Here is a 16,348-nt window from a genome sequence, read left to right as displayed (position 1 = left end):
GGCCTATTTGGTTGGACAGGGTGAAAAGACACCATCCTGTTCGCATGCCTGGCTGCCATGTAGCTGTCCTCACAGGCCCCGCTCCCCACCTTTGGGTCAGAGGTTTATACTGGTCCCCACTGGACGGATCCAAAGCTACAAAGTCATCTACCCCAAGTTTACCCAGCACGTGGATTTCTGCGCCTGGTTGACAAAATGGCGGCATCACATCCTACACTGAGCACAGACAGCTGTGATGCCACTGACACCTGCTGTCCACATCTCCAATTCATGACCTATAGGCACAATCATCGGTTACTTTCGGCTGCCCCAGCCAACGTACCGGAAGATAGAGCCTGGTCCCCACAGCTCCCTTCTTGGGCTTCGAGCACCCAGAGGATACACCTTAAACCAGCCCCATACCTGGTGAAACCACCTTCACCATGATCCCCGTTATTGGCCCCTAGTAGAGCCAGAACCGAGGGTGCAGGTTGTGGATTCTTGCAGTGCCTAGGGCTGGCAGTGTGGAGCATTCCAGACTTTTCCTCATGCTGTAATTATGCTACTACTACCCTAGTCTGGTCCGAGGCAGAAGTGGGCTGGAGCCAGAAGATTTAGTGGACCTATTGGCATCCCTACACCAGCGGTCTTATGTTGCTGGGCCAGGTGGACTGCGAGCCTAGCTTTGCAAGGCTCCAGTGGATTCTACTAGTTGTGCAAGCATACTCAGCTGACTGCATATTTTACTTTATTTTAATTTGCTTTTTGTTTATTTCCTCATGTTGGGCAATGGTTTCCATATTGCTGAGCTTTCATAATTCTAATAACATTCAGCATGTCTAGAATCTATAATTTACCTGTGCACTCTACTTATACAGGTGATACTCAAAAAATTAGAATATCGTGCAAAAGTTCATTTATTTCAGTAATGCAATGTAAAAGTGATAACTAATATATTGTCACGGTAATATACCGTATTTTTCGCTCCATAAGACGCACCTCACCATAAGACGCACCTAGTTTTTAGAGGAAGAAACCCAGAAAAAAAATATTCTGAACAAACTGTCCCATAGTGTTTCTTACTATGGGACAGTTTGTACAGAATATTTGTTTTCTCCCCTGTCCCATAGTGTCCCCCCTCCCATAGTCTTCTCCTCTCTCCCATAGTCTTCACCCACCCCCTCCCCATAGACTTCACCCACCCCCTCCCCATAGTCTTCACCCACCCCCTCCCCATAGACTTCATCCACCCCCTCCCCATAGACTTCATCCACCCCCTCCCCATAGACTTCATCCACCCCCTCCCCATAGACTTCATCCACCCCTCCCCATAGACTTCATCCCCCCCTCCCCATAGACTTCATCCCCCCCCTCCCCATAGACTTCATCCACCCCCTCCCCATAGACTTCATCCACCCCCTCCCCATAGACTTCATCCACCCCCTCCCCATAGACTTCATCCACCCCCTCCCCATAGACTTCACCCCCCCCTCCCCATAGACTTCATCCCCCACCTCCCCATAGACTTCATCCCCCACCTCCCCATAGACTTCATCCCCCACCTCCCCATAGACTTCATCCACCCCCTCCCCATAGACTTCATCCCCCCCTCCCCATAGACTTCATCCCCCACCTCCCCATAGACTTCATCCCCCACCTCCCCATAGACTTCATCCCCCACCTCCCCATAGACTTCATCCACCCCCTCCCCATAGACTTCATCCCCCCCTCCCCATATACTTCATCCCCCCCTCCCCATATACTTCATCCCCACCCTCCCCATAGACTTCATCCCCCCCTTCCCCTCCCCCCCATAGACTTCATCCCCCCCTTCCCCTCCCCCCCATAGACTTCATCCCCCCCCTCCCCATAGACTTCATCCCCCCCCCTCCCCATAGACTTCATCCCCCCCTCCCCATAGACTTCATCCCCCACCTCCCCATAGACTTCATCCCCCACCTCCCCATAGACTTCATCCCCCCCTCCCCATAGACTTCATCCCCACCCTCCCCATAGACTTCATCCCCCCCTTCCCCTCCCCCCCATAGACTTCATCCCCCCTTCCCATCCCCCCCATAGACTTCATCCCCCCCTTCCCCTCCCCCCCATAGACTTCATCCCCCCCCTCCCCATAGACTTCATCCCCCCTTCCCCTCCCCCCATAGACTTCATCCCCCCCTTCCCCTCCCCCCCATAGACTTCATCCCCCCCCTCCCCATAGACTTCATCCCCCACCTCCCCATAGACTTCATCCCCCACCTCCCCATAGACTTCATCCCCCACCTCCCCATAGACTTCATCCACCCCCTCCCCATATACTTCATCCCCCCCTCCCCATAGACTTCATCCCCACCCTCCCCATAGACTTCATCCCCTCCTTCCCCTCCCCCCCATAGACTTCATCCCCCCCTTCCCCTCCCCCCCATAGACTTCATCCCCCCCCTCCCCATAGACTTCATCCCCCCCCCTCCCCATAGACTTCATCCCCCCCCCTCCCCATAGACTTCATCCCCCCCCCCCCATAGACTTCATCCCCCCCCTCCCCATATTCTTCTCTCCCATACTGTCCTCCCCTTGTCCCATAATTACTTACCTGTCTTGCAGCGTTGGCCGGCAGCACAGGGCGCACCGCGGTAGTGGAACTTGAATTTCATGTTCCGGTTTCCGGCGGGACTGAAAGGAAGTGCGCACTCAGCTTGTGCACACTTCCTTTCAGTCCCGCCGGAAACCGGAACATGAAATTCAAGTTCCACTACCGCGGTGCGCCCTGTACTGCCGGCCAACGCTGCAAGACAGGTAAGTAAAGCTTCATATTCGCTCCATAAGACGCACAGACATTTCCCCTCACTTTTGAGGGGAAAAAAAGTGCGTCTTATGGAGCGAAAAATACGGTACCCCAACACGCAGGAATAGTCCAGATAGTCAAGAGACAAGAAACCAGGATTCGTCTTACCGGACCTTAGAATGGCCGGACTAGATGAGTACAAGAAAAGACAGAGTCCAGAACAAGCCGAGGTCAAGGGAACGGAGAGACAGCGTAAAGTAGAACAAGCCGAGGACTGGTACACAGAAGACAAACCAGCGGATAAACAAGCAAGGATAAAGAGAGAGCGGAGTCAGGAACAAAGCCAAGGTCAAGCACCAAAAAACCAACTGAACGATACAAGCACTAAAGAGAACTGGACAGAAACCACGATAGGGCAAGGTGCAAAGGAAACAGGTGAGTATAAATACCCTAATGTTCACTTTGATTGGCCCCTGTCATATCCACGCACCCAAAATGTGAGTGTATGGGGAACGTGGCATGACAGGGGCCAATGGGAGACTGATTCTAATTTTGTCTCCCACTGTCCCTTTAAGAGCGCGGCCGAGACGCGCGGCGCGCTCTTAGTGTCAGGCGGGACACGTGACCGCTTTTCGCGGTCACTGCCCGCCCGACTGATCTCTCGTCGTTGGATGAGCCGCGCGCGGCTCGTGCAGGAGCAGGACCGCGCGCGGCGAGAAGAGAGGACCCCGGCCGGCCCCTGGAGAGGGTAAGTACTGCTACAGTACCCCCCCCTGAAGACACGCCCACCGAGCGGGGAGGAGCAGGCCTGGCAGGAAAGCGAGCGTGGAAAGAACGCACAAGGCGAGGAGCGTGAACAGCGCCAGCGGAAATCCAACTGCGTTCCTCAGACCCATAGCCCTTCCAATGTACCAGATATTGGAGGCGACCCCGAAGAAAACGAGAGTCAAGTATAGCAGCCACTTCCAATTCCTCATGGCCCTCCACAGAAACCGGAGGGGGAGGAGGGACATGCCGAGTATAACGGTTGCACAGGAGGGGTTTTAACAAGGAGGTATGAAACACGTTAGGAATGCGTAGATTCCTAGGAAGATCCAAGGCATACGAGACAGGATTAACCACATGCAAGATACAAAAAGGACCAATAAAACGAGGAGCCAACTTCATAGAAGGCACACGAAGACGAATATTGCGAGTAGAAAGCCAAACCCGGTCCCCCACAGCATAGGATGGAGCCGCCCTGCGATGCTTGTCTGCCTGAACCTTCTGGCGAGCAGCGGAAGCCACCAAAGAACACTGAACCTGCTCCCAAGTATTACGTAAACCAGCCAAATGTTCATCCAGAGCTGGCATGCCCTGTAAGAAGAATGCAGCTGGAAGAACCACGGGATGCCGGCCATAAACAACGTAAAAAGGGCTGTTACCGGAGGATTCATGAGCAGCATTATTACGAGCAAACTCAGCCCAAGGAAGAAGGTCAGCCCAATTGTTCTGATGGTGGGACACGAAACAACGAAGATACTGCTCTAGAGATTGGTTGGCACGTTCAGCAGCTCCATTAGACTGGGGGTGGTAAGCGGAAGAAAACGAGAGGGAGATACCCATCTCTGAACAAAACGTTTTCCAGAATCTGGAGATAAACTGGCTACCCCTATCGGACACGATCGAAGTGGGAATACCATGCAACCGAAACACCTCCCTGGCAAAGATAGAGGCAAGTTCCTTGGATGATGGCAATTTGACAAGAGACACAAAATGAGTCATCTTAGAAAAACGATCCACAATCATCAGGATGACAGTTTTACCATTCGAAGGAGGTAATTCAACAATAAAATCCATGGATAGATTGGACCACGGCCTCTTGGGTATGGGCAACGGATGCAACAACCCACAAGGAACTCTGTGGGAGGACTTCATACTGGCACAAGTAGTACAGGCATTAACGTAATCGGTGACGTCCTTGCGTAAGGAAGCCCACCAGAAATATCTAGAAACTGCTGAGAACGTTTTAGAAATACCAGGGTGTCCAGCAGTTCTAGTGTCATGATATAATGACATAATGTCTCGTCTCTCGGGTATATCAACGAACAGTTTATCAGCAGGCCTCTCCCCAGGAGCCATGTTTTGTTTAGCCTGTATAGCTTGTAAGAGGGAAGAAGAAATAGAAAGAACAGTAGTAGCTATTATTCTGTCGGGAGGAATGACAGGGGTAACATCAATTTCTAGTTTGTCAGTAGTCTCGAATTGTCTGGACAGAGCGTCAGCTTTAGTATTACGATCACCTGGTCTGTATGTGATTATGTAATTAAAACAAGACAAAAACAGAGACCACCTGGCCTGCCTAGAAGACAATCTTTTTGCTTCACTAAGGTAGGAGAGGTTTTTGTGATCCGTTAAAATGAGGATGGGATCCCTAGTACCTTCTAGTAGATGTCTCCATTCCTTGAGCGCCAAAATGATAGCAAGGAGTTCACGATTGCCTACATCATAATTCTTCTCTGCTTTGGACATCTGTCTGGAAAAGAAGCCACAAGGGTGTAACGGCTTTTCAGGTGAATCTCTTTGAGACAAGATAGCACCTACCCCAATCTCAGAAGCATCAACTTCAAGAATAAAGGGTAGTGAAGGGACAGGATGCTGTAAAATAGGGGCAGAGGCAAATGAAGCCTTCAGGAATTCAAAGGCCTCAAGTGCTTCTGGTTTCCAGACATGAGTATTACCATCCTTCTTGGTCATTCTGGTTATAGGTGCTACAATGGCAGAAAACCCTTTAATAAAACGCCTATAATAATTTGAGAACCCCAGAAAACGCTGAATGGCTTTCAAACCCTGAGGTAGAGGCCATTCCATAATGGCAGAAAGTTTCTTGGGATCCATACGAAAACCCTTGGCAGAGATTATATAACCCAAGAATTGGACTTCTGATTGATCAAATGAACATTTTTCGAGTTTGCAATAGAGACCGTTAACAAGAAGAGTTCTCAACACTAATTTAACATGCATGTGATGAGTCTGTAAATCAGTAGAATAAATGAATATGTCGTCCAAGTATACTATTAAGAATGTATGTATATATTGACGTAGGACATCATTAATAAATTCTTGAAAAACTGCTGGGGCGTTACAAAGGCCAAAGGGCATCACAGTATATTCGTAGTGACCACTCCTGGTATTGAATGCGGTCTTCCATTCGTGATCCTTTTTGATACGTATGAGATTGTAAGCACCCCTAAGGTCCAATTTAGTAAAAACCGTGGCATGTTTAAGCCTATCAAATAGTTCCGTAATCAAAGGTATGGGGTACGCATTTTTGACGGTGATTTTATTTAGGCCCCTATAGTCAATACAAGGCCTTAATTCGCCATCTTTCTTAGATACAAAGAAGAAACCAGCCCCTGCCGGAGAAGAGGATCTTCTTATAAATCCCTTTTCTAAAGATTCCTTAATATATTCCTCCATAACCAGATTCTCCTGAGGAGATAAAGGATATATTCTCCCTTTGGGAGGCATAGTAGCAGGTAGTAAATTAATAGCACAGTCGTAAGGCCTGTGAGGTGGCAACTTTTCAGCCTCCCTTTTATCAAAAACAGATTTAAGAGACAAGTACTGAGGGGGTATGACCGTAGGCACGGGAGGAATATTAGTAGAATTCAAAGGGGTGATTTTAACAATACAAGACTCTTGGCAAGCATCACTCCAAGAAACTATTTGTCCTGACTCCCAATCAATAGTGGGATTATGAGTACGCAACCAAGGATACCCTAACACGAGGTGAGAGGAAGGAGAAGTAATGATCTGAAACCGAATGGTTTCAGAGTGTAACACCCCTGTAGACATATGTAGTGGTACAGTTTCATGTGTGATAACTGGAGAGCATAATGGTCTACCATCTATGGCCTCAACGGCCAAGGGTGTCTCCTTCTCTCTAGTGGGTATGTTATTCTCCTTGACAAAACTGGAATCTATAAAGTTTTCGGCCGCTCCGGAATCAACCAGGGCTAGTATATTCCCTGCTATGCAGTTACTACCAAGGTGCAGGGAAACAGGGAGAAGCAATTTATTAAGAGGCAAATGTGAGGACTCTGATGTCACACCCAAGGCCAGTCCTCTATACGGTCTTAGGTGCGATAGTTTCCCGGACGCACGGGACATTCTTGTCTCATATGGCCCCTCCTACCACAATAAAGACAAAGTCCCTCCTTTCTCCTATAAAGTTTTTCAGCGTCAGTAAGTTTGGCAACCCCTAACTGCATAGGTTCCTCCTTTGACCCTTTAGATCCCTCGGGAGTCTCAGCTCTAGGTGAGTTAACGGGGACAAAGCGTCTATTTCTGGACCTGGTATATAACCTGTCACGGATCCTGTTATCTATATCGATGAGATAGTCAATAAGGTCCTCTAGGGGTACAGGGAGGTCCTTAGCTGCTACCTCATCCAACATAGTTTCAGACAGACCTTCCATAAACGCAGTAGTAAGCCCATTGTTAGTCCAATCTACCTGTGAGGCAAGGGTACGGAACTGAATAGCATAATCGGCTACAGATTTAGATCCTTGCTTAATTCTCATTAACGCCCTGGCTGCATTTTTTGACCTTTTAGTTGTGTCAAATGTTCTACGAAACGCTGTGAGGAAGCTATTGAAATCGTGTACCATAGGTCCATTAGCCTCCCAAATAGGATTTGCCCATTCAAGTGCCTTATCCGTAAGCTGGTGCATAAGAAAACCCACCTTAGATCTATCAGTGGGAAATGAACGTGGGTACATTTCAAAGTGGAATTCCACTTGATTAAGGAATCCCCTACATGTCTTAGCGTCCCCTCCATACCTAGGTGGCGGGGTTAGATGTGCTGAAGCATTAGGCCTATTAGCTATGTCAGGTACAGGGGTTACAGGAGGCGCAGGTACAGGTACCGGAGCTGATCTGGATAACAGTGTCTGGATGGCTTGAGCCATTTGATCCATACGGTGATCCTGTTCTGCGAATCTAGCCTCATGAGTGGCCATCTGTTGTCCTAAACCTGCGGGGTCCATGGCCCTATCGTAATGTCACGGTAATATACCCCAACACGCAGGAATAGTCCAGATAGTCAAGAGACAAGAAACCAGGATTCGTCTTACCGGACCTTAGAATGGCCGGACTAGACGAGTACAAGAAAAGACAGAGTCCAGAACAAGCCGAGGTCAAGGGAACGGAGAGACAGAGTAAAGTAGAACAAGCCAAGGACTGGTACACAGAAGACAAAACAGCGGATAAACAAGCAAGGATAAAGAGAGAGCGGAGTCAGGAACAAAGCCAAGGTCAAGCACCAAAAAACCAACTGAACGATACAAGCACTAAAGGGAACTGGACAGAAACCACGATAGGGCAAGATGCAAAGGAAACAGGTGAGTATAAATACCCTAATGTTCACTTTGATTGGCCCCTGTCATATCCACGCCCCCAAAACGTGAGTGTATGGGGAACGTGGCATGACAGGGGCCAATGGGAGACTGATTCTAATTTTGTCTCCCACTGTCCCTTTAAGAGCGCGGCCGAGACGCGCGGCGCGCTCTTAGTGTCAGGCGGGACACGTGACCGCTTCTCGCGGTCACTGCCCGCCCGACTGATCTCGTCGTTGGATGAGCCGCGCGCGGCTCGTGCAGGAGCAGGACCGCGTACGGCGAGAAGAGAGGACCCCGGCCGGCCCCTGGAGAGGGTAAGTACTGCTACATATATGAGATGGACGCATTACATGCAAAGCAAGATAGTTCAAGCCGTGATTTGTCATAAGTGCGATGATTATGGCTTACAGCTTATGAAAACCCCAAATCCACAATCTCAGTGAATTAGAATATTGTGAAAAGGTGCAATATTCTAGGCTCAGTGTCCCACTCTAATCAGCTAAGTAAGCCATAACACCTGCAAAGGGTTTCTGAGCCTTTACAGTGAGTGCAGAATTATTAGGCAAATGAGTATTTTGACCACATCATCCTCTTTATGCATGTTGTCTTACTCCAAGCTGTATAGGCTCGAAAGCCTACTACCAATTAAGCATATTAGGTGATGTGCATCTCTGTAATGAGAAGGGGTGTGGTCTAATGACATCAACACCCTATATCAGGTGTGCATAATTATTAGGCAACTTCCTTTCCTTTGGCAAAATGGGTCAAAAGAAGGACTTGACAGGCTCAGCGTGTGGAGAAACCAAGGCGCAAAATAACTGCCCATGAACTGAGAAAAGTCAAGCGTGCAGCTGCCAAGATGCCACTTGCCACCAGTTTGGCCATATTTCAGAGCTGCAACATCACTGGAGTGCTCAAAAGCACAAGGTGTGCAATACTCAGAGACATGGCCAAGGTAAGAAAGGCTGAAAGACGACCACCACTGAACAAGACACACAAGCTGAAACGTCAAGACTGATTTTTCTAAGGTTTTATGGACTGATGAAATGAGAGTGAGTCTTGATGGGCCAGATGGATGGATTGGTAAAGGGACGGTATATTATTTGCAACAGGTATTATTTATCCCTCATGTTGTTTGGGATATAGACACCAGTTTCATACATATTTGTTGGTCATCCAGCAGAGAATTTGGTCTCTCATTTTTCCCTTTTTGTATTTTTGTATTTATTTATATATATATATATACATTTTTTCTATTTATCACCCCCCTATATAGCACTGCTTTGCATGTTTGCACATTCATAAAGGATATTTAAAGGTATAGCAGCATTCTCTTTGTATTTTTGCACATTTATAGGGATACTTTGTCTATTCCAGATTTAAAGGCATAGTACCATATATTTATATTTTTATATTTTTATTCTCTATTTAGTAGTATTTAAGCCATTAGTCACCTAGCCAGCTCCTGGTATTCCCACTCTTCTAGAGAGTTCTTTTCCATAAGGAGAGAAGCCTCAAAAGGTAATTGCGAAGGAAGTTGGCTGTTCCCGAAGTGCTGATTTAAAGCACATTAATAGAAAGTTATGTGAAAGGGAAAAGTGTGGAAGAAAAAGGTGCACAAGCAGCAGGGATGACCGCAGCCTGGAGAGGATTGTCAGGAAAAGGCCATTCAAAAGTGTTGCAGACTTTCACAAGGAGTGGACTGAGGCTTGAGTCAGTGCATCAAGAGCCACCACACACAGACGGATCCTGGACATGGGCTTCAGATGTCGTATTCCTCTTGTCAAGCTACTCCTGAACAACAAACAACGTCAGAAGCGTCTTACCTGGGCTAAAGAAAAACAGACCTGGTCTGTTGTTCAGTGGTCCAAAGTCCTCTTTTCTGATGAGAGCAACTTTTTCATCTCATTTGGAAACCAAGGACCCGGAGTCTGGAGGAAGAATGGAGAGGCACACACTGCAAGATGCTTGAAGTCCAGTGTGAAGTTTCCACAGTTTGTGTTGATTTGGGGAGCCATGTCATCTGCTGGTGTTGGTCCACTGTGCTCCATTAAGTCCAGCGTCAACCCAGCCATCTACCAGGAGATTTTGGAGCACTTCATGCTTCCTTCCGCAGACAAGCTTTATGGAGATGCTGACTTCATTTTCCAGCAGGACTTGGCACATGCCCACACTGCCAAAAGCACCAAAGCCTGGTTCGATGACCGTGGGATTACTGTGCTTGATTGGCCAGTAAACTCACCTGACCTGAACCCCATAGAGAATCTTTGGGGCATTGCCAAGAGAAAGATGAGAGACATGAGTCCGAACAATGCAGAAGAGCTGAAGGCTGTTATTGAAGCATCCTGGTCTTCCATAACACCTCAGCAGTGCCACAGGCTGATAACTCCCATGCCACACCGCATTGAGGCAGTAATTGCTGCAAAGGGGGCCCAAACCAAGTACTGAGTCCATGTGCATGCTTATACTTTTCAGAGGTCCGATATTGTTCTATGTACACTCCTTGTTTTATTGATTGCATGTAATATTCTAATTTACTTAGATTGTGGATTTGGGGTTTTCATGAGCTGTAAGCCATAATCATTGCACTTATGACAAATAACGGCTTGAACTATTTTGCTTTGCATGTAATGCGTCTATCTCATATATTAGTTTTCCCTTTTACTTTGCATTACTGAAATAAATGAACTTTTGCACAATATTCTAATTTTTTGAGTATCACCTGTATATCGTCAATAGCCAAACTTGCATAGTCTGACGACTTGCACAGTTATATGGTACATATATGCCTAACTTAAATAAGTGCATTTTATCACATGTCCAGTATGTTGGCCTAGCATACTTGATCTTTTTTATTATTATTATTTCCAAAATTGTGCTTTAACTCTGCTTGCCATGTTCATTACAGTACTATTTGTTATTACTTAGCTTGTATTAGCTGTCTTGGCATTACTAGTGTATATGTTCCACATTGCACACAATAAATAAGGAATGTAAAAAGAAAATAAATCAAATACCTGTAAAATAAAATGTCATACTTACATTTAGATGTTGTCTTTCTTCTTAGGTTTCTTTTTGGAACGAAAATATAAAAACTACACCACAAAAAAATTAATAGATCCATGTGATCCTTGCAAAGGCCCAGCACAGACAGAGATTTGAAAGGCCTTCCCATGCTTTCAAATTTCAGTCAGAGCACTCTGATTGGCAGAGACATAACTAGAAACCAAGGGCCGCGGTGCGAAAACTGCCCTGGGGCCCCTCCATACGCCTACCTCCTGCCACCCCCATACGTCTACCCTCCCGCTCCCATACGTTGCTCCCACACACATGCAGATAAATAGATACACATGCAGACACACACACATATATACAGACACACACACAGGAGAATGACTTCCCTGGTGTCCAGTGGCTCAACCTGATGGGATTCAGAGTTCCCACTCTGACACCCTCCTCTTCCTCCCGCATGGGTCCCGGTGTAGGCTCCCTGGAAATTAATTTTCATCGGGTGACCCTAACAGCATGGGCCACCCGATAGGCCCAGTGATGTATCCTGCTTTTGTGCTGCCCTAGGCAGGACAAAACTCAGGCGGCTTCCCTACCGCGCCGTCTAAAAACACACACACATAAACACATTAACTGTCAGATACGCATACACTAGCTAACAAAAACACACACTCACTAACAGACACACACACTCACAGGCAAACACACACTCACTTACAGACACACACTCACTCACTAACAGACACACACACTCACACTAACAGGCAAACACACACACAGTCAGACACACACAGTCTGACACACACTAACAGACACACACACACTCACTCAAAGACACACTCACTCACTCGCAGACACACTCACTCACTTGCAGACACACTCACTCACTCGCAGACACTCACTAACAGACACACACACTCACACTAACAGGCAAACACACACACAGTCAGAGACACACACAGTCAGACACACACACACGCACACACTAACAGACACACACACACACACACACTCACATTAACACATTTTTTTTTATTTAACCTCCCCCCCAGCCTCCTTACCTTTGGGAATGCTGGGGGGGGTTCTCTTCCTCCCTGGTGGTCCAGTGGCTGCTGGGCTGGAAGCGCTGGCGGGCCGGCGGCTGGCGAGGGAGCACTTCCCCTGAGCTGTCTGCTCAGCTCCCTCGCGCGCCGCCCGCAGAGTGAGGCTGGGAGGCGGAGCCGGAATATGACGTCATATTCCGGCTCCCAGCCTCACTCTGCAGCTCAGGGGAAGTGCTCCCTCGCCAGTCGCCGGCCCGCCAGCGCTGCCCCCCCAGCATGCCGGTTAGCCGCAAGGCTAACAAGGCATTTGCCCTGGGCATTTGGGGGCGGCGTTTTTTGCCGCCCCCTGGAAAATGCCGCCCAAGGCAAATGCCTTGTTTGCCTCGCGGCTAAAACGTCCCTGGATAGGCCCCTTAACGTGCGGCCCCGGCGGTTCTACCGCACGGGCCAGGGCAGCAACACATGGCACAACAGGTCCTCCCCCCTTTTTTTACTTTAGGGACCCCACCCGCTCAGGGAGGGGGGACCCTTTTTTAAATTTTTTTCTTAACAGTGAGCAGCCACAGGCTGCTCACTGTTTAACCCCTTAAGGACCAATCTTCTGGAATAAAAGGGAATAATGGGTGGGGCCGGGCCGCCAAGCCGGGAGGCAGCAGAGCACCATGCCTCCAGGCCCGAGCCCAGGAAAACAGCAATAAACCCACACACAGAATACCTCAAAGCAAGAATACTCTACGAAACATTAACAAGAAACACCCAAGCATCACGGGAATACCAAATTGAGGCCGATCGCAGGCTAGGAACCCAGAGAATACTGAACTGGGCCTACTCGTCACAGGGGAAGGTAGCCCTTACAGATGCACAGCTAACAGACCTGCAGCCTGGGGACAACAATACAGCGGCCATAAAATTCATGTGGAGGACCACACCGTGGCGGGTGGCGGCCTGGCCCCGCTCCCCCCCCAGTGGGGGGGGGGGTAATCCTGGCCTCTTGGAAGCGGCGTGCCCCAGGGCGGAAGATGCAGCGAGGAGCCGAAACCATCCACCTAAACAGACAGGGCTACTGGAAATAGGCCTGCCCGAAGAAAAGGGTCTGACGTGGGCCGACTCATACTGACTCTGGTGGAACCGAGTGCTGGACAGCTTCCACATGTCGAGTCCCGGACCGCTGGAGAAATGGGCACCCGGGTCTCTGGGTTTGAGGGGTCCCCAGAGAGCCCTGTCCCCGAAGCCGTGAGCCCTGTGGGGCGGGATTGAGCTATTCCTTCGACGGACCGGTGGTCGTGAGGCATGGACACCAGCTCCAAGTGTGTGGCCGGCACCGGGTGAGACACAGGAGTGCACATTTAAAGGGACTTCCGTGGAGCCGGGGAGGTGCAGGGAGCAGACGGCCCGTGGTCTTTGTGGTGGGGCCCAACGGACAGTCAGTGCTTCTGAGTGCCCACGGTACAGCAGGGGGCCCGACTGACGGACGGAGGCTGGTATGGGGAGGACGAACGGAGGCCTGGCGACCCAGGGACAGTATGGTAGCAACACCTAGAGAGACTCCCACCTGAGGGCCTGGCAGATCAGCACGGCCACCCTGTCGCTTATAGTTCCTAACTTTATTCATACGTTTGCATTTACTATATAGTTGGTTAACTTATATTTATGCTCTTACAACATTTATGACGCACTAGGTTGCCTTGTGAATGCCCTTGCACTGCTGTTAGATGTCCACCAACCACGCTGCGATAACTTGAAGCAATACCATGACACCATCATATAGCCAAAGACGCACAAAGTAAGAATGAGCTCTAGCTTTAATGTCAGCGACATACATAAGCGGGTTGGGCACCTCGCTGCTGCATACTGCCTACTATTACCCATATCAAAACCGCAGGGGGCATTATTACCATGCTTAACCTATTTTATTATTTAGCATAAAAACGCATTAATTAAGCTCTCAGTTTAAAAATGAATGTGCAACGTAAACTACAGAGCTCACCTGAGCTACAGCTGAAAAATATATACATACCTTCACCTATATTGCATGTAGCAAGCATATTTACACCATATGCTACAGACCGATAGCATCACTTTAATTGTCCAGGCGCAACCCACAGGGGACAAAGCGCTATACCTGCAGGAATCACAGGCTTAGCTAGACATAGCTTGATTACGCAGTACAGTAAAGTTTATATCTACTGTAGATTACTTTCTAACTAGTACGTATAGATTCTTGCTCTGTTACCTAGTTACCAGCAATTGAGGTGCACACTGAGGCGTAAGTCGACTATACATAACAATCAGACACTAGCCTTGTTCAACCTACCCCACTTTTACTTTGGCGTGATAAAACGCCCGGAGATACGTGCATCGAACCAGACCCAAGGGAGCACGGAGATAAATATACTCCGCAGCTCACGCGAGGGCCTCCACGTAATCCCTCCACCCTATTCCTGACTCCATGGAGAGTCTGGACATTTATCCTTTCATTTAATTGTTAATTTTAATTTTAATATTGTTTTAATTTTAATATCGTATCACTAAACCTAGAGGCTGTGCTTGCTGAGACCGATTTAGGCTGTTGGTGTTTGACAGACACTGCAGGGTTCGGAGTTATATTGACATGTTTAAATAGGAGAATAGTTTGCTTTGCGCTACCATCGACCAGCCAACCTACCATGTAACTGTAGAGCCACCTATTATTTACCTGCCTTTCACTACTATGCTGTTAAGTACGATGTTATACTATGATGTTATCTTGCTACCTTATCTTTAACGCACATATATGCCTTTCTGATGTACACACCAATGAAGCTAATAAACCTTGAATGATAAAAAATAAAAAAAAAATAAAAAATAAAAGGGAATAATGACATCTCACACATGTCATGTGTCCTTAAGGGGTTAATAGACATGCCCCTACTCGCGGTATTGCGAGTAGGGGCACAATTTACTAATACTAAGTAATTTTTACTTAGTATTAGTAAATTTGGCTGAAAGACCAATTTAGGTCTTTCAGCCTTTTGGTAGATAACTCCCTAATACCGTGGGAATTAGGGAGTTATCTACTAAGCGGCTGCAAAAGAAGTCCCGAAGTTCCAAACTTCCGAAGTGCTGAAGTTCCGAAGTTGCCGAATTTCCGAAGTGTCGAACTGCCAAAGTGCCGAAGGTCCGAAGTGCTGAAGTGCCGAATTGCCGAAGTCCCGAATTGCGAAAATTCCGAATTTCGGAATGCCGAACCGAACCGAAAATTTTCCCCATGCACATGCCTAGTGGAGGACAACTTATCTATGGTGTCCATGAAGTTCCTTGCTGATGCCCTCCTGATGACCTTAATAAAAACACTCTGTTCTAAGCTAGGAAACTCAGCTCCCTCCACGAAAGCCGACTGATGAAGGACATACAAGCTATATTCCATGCAGACAGGACGCTTGTACGGGAGGAAGTCTCCATGCTCACCAGCCAGGTGGCAATGGTCGAAGAAGGCGCCGGTGTGGCTCAAACAGCTACATATGATGCATTGCGTTCATTACAGAAGCACTGCAGCTCCCTGACGGCACAATTAGCTAATATTAAGGATGAGGATCCGAGGGGGGCCCGAATCAGTTACCAATGCTGAATTACCCAACTATTGCCAAAGGCCACTCTTCTGCTGCCTAAACAAGTGAAGCAGCTGGGAGTTGATTCCTCTTTTCACCTCCCCAGGGCTAACAAAGCACCCATTGATGCTCCTCATGATGTGCTCATCAAGTTTCTTCGGGACTCTGATCGGGGGGTACTTATGGAAAGTGCAATAGGCTCTCCCACAGTACTCTTTGAGGGGGCACACCTAGCATTCTTCAGAGACTTCTCCTAACACACCCTGTCTTGGAGGAGATCTTTTCGGCAGGTCACTTAGCAGCTCTGCGAGAACTCTATCCACTATAAATGGGGTCCACAACGATTGCTGGCGGATAAGCATGGCAAGATGCACCCTCTATTACACCTATCTGATGTCTTTTCCTCTGGTCTCTGGGCCTACCGGCGTTAGCTATCCCAGCAGAAACTTGTTCATCATGGACTGTTGCCAATATCAAGCCCTTCGTCCCTAGGGACTTGGTACCGAGTACATCCGACTCACCTACCTGAAATCAACGGCTGTTGATATCTGCGCTGCAACTCAA

Source organism: Pelobates fuscus, chromosome 6 (assembly GCF_036172605.1).
Source record: "Pelobates fuscus isolate aPelFus1 chromosome 6, aPelFus1.pri, whole genome shotgun sequence".
Lineage (NCBI taxonomy): Eukaryota > Metazoa > Chordata > Amphibia > Anura > Pelobatidae > Pelobates > Pelobates fuscus.
Note: the sequence above shows the minus strand (reverse complement) of the source record.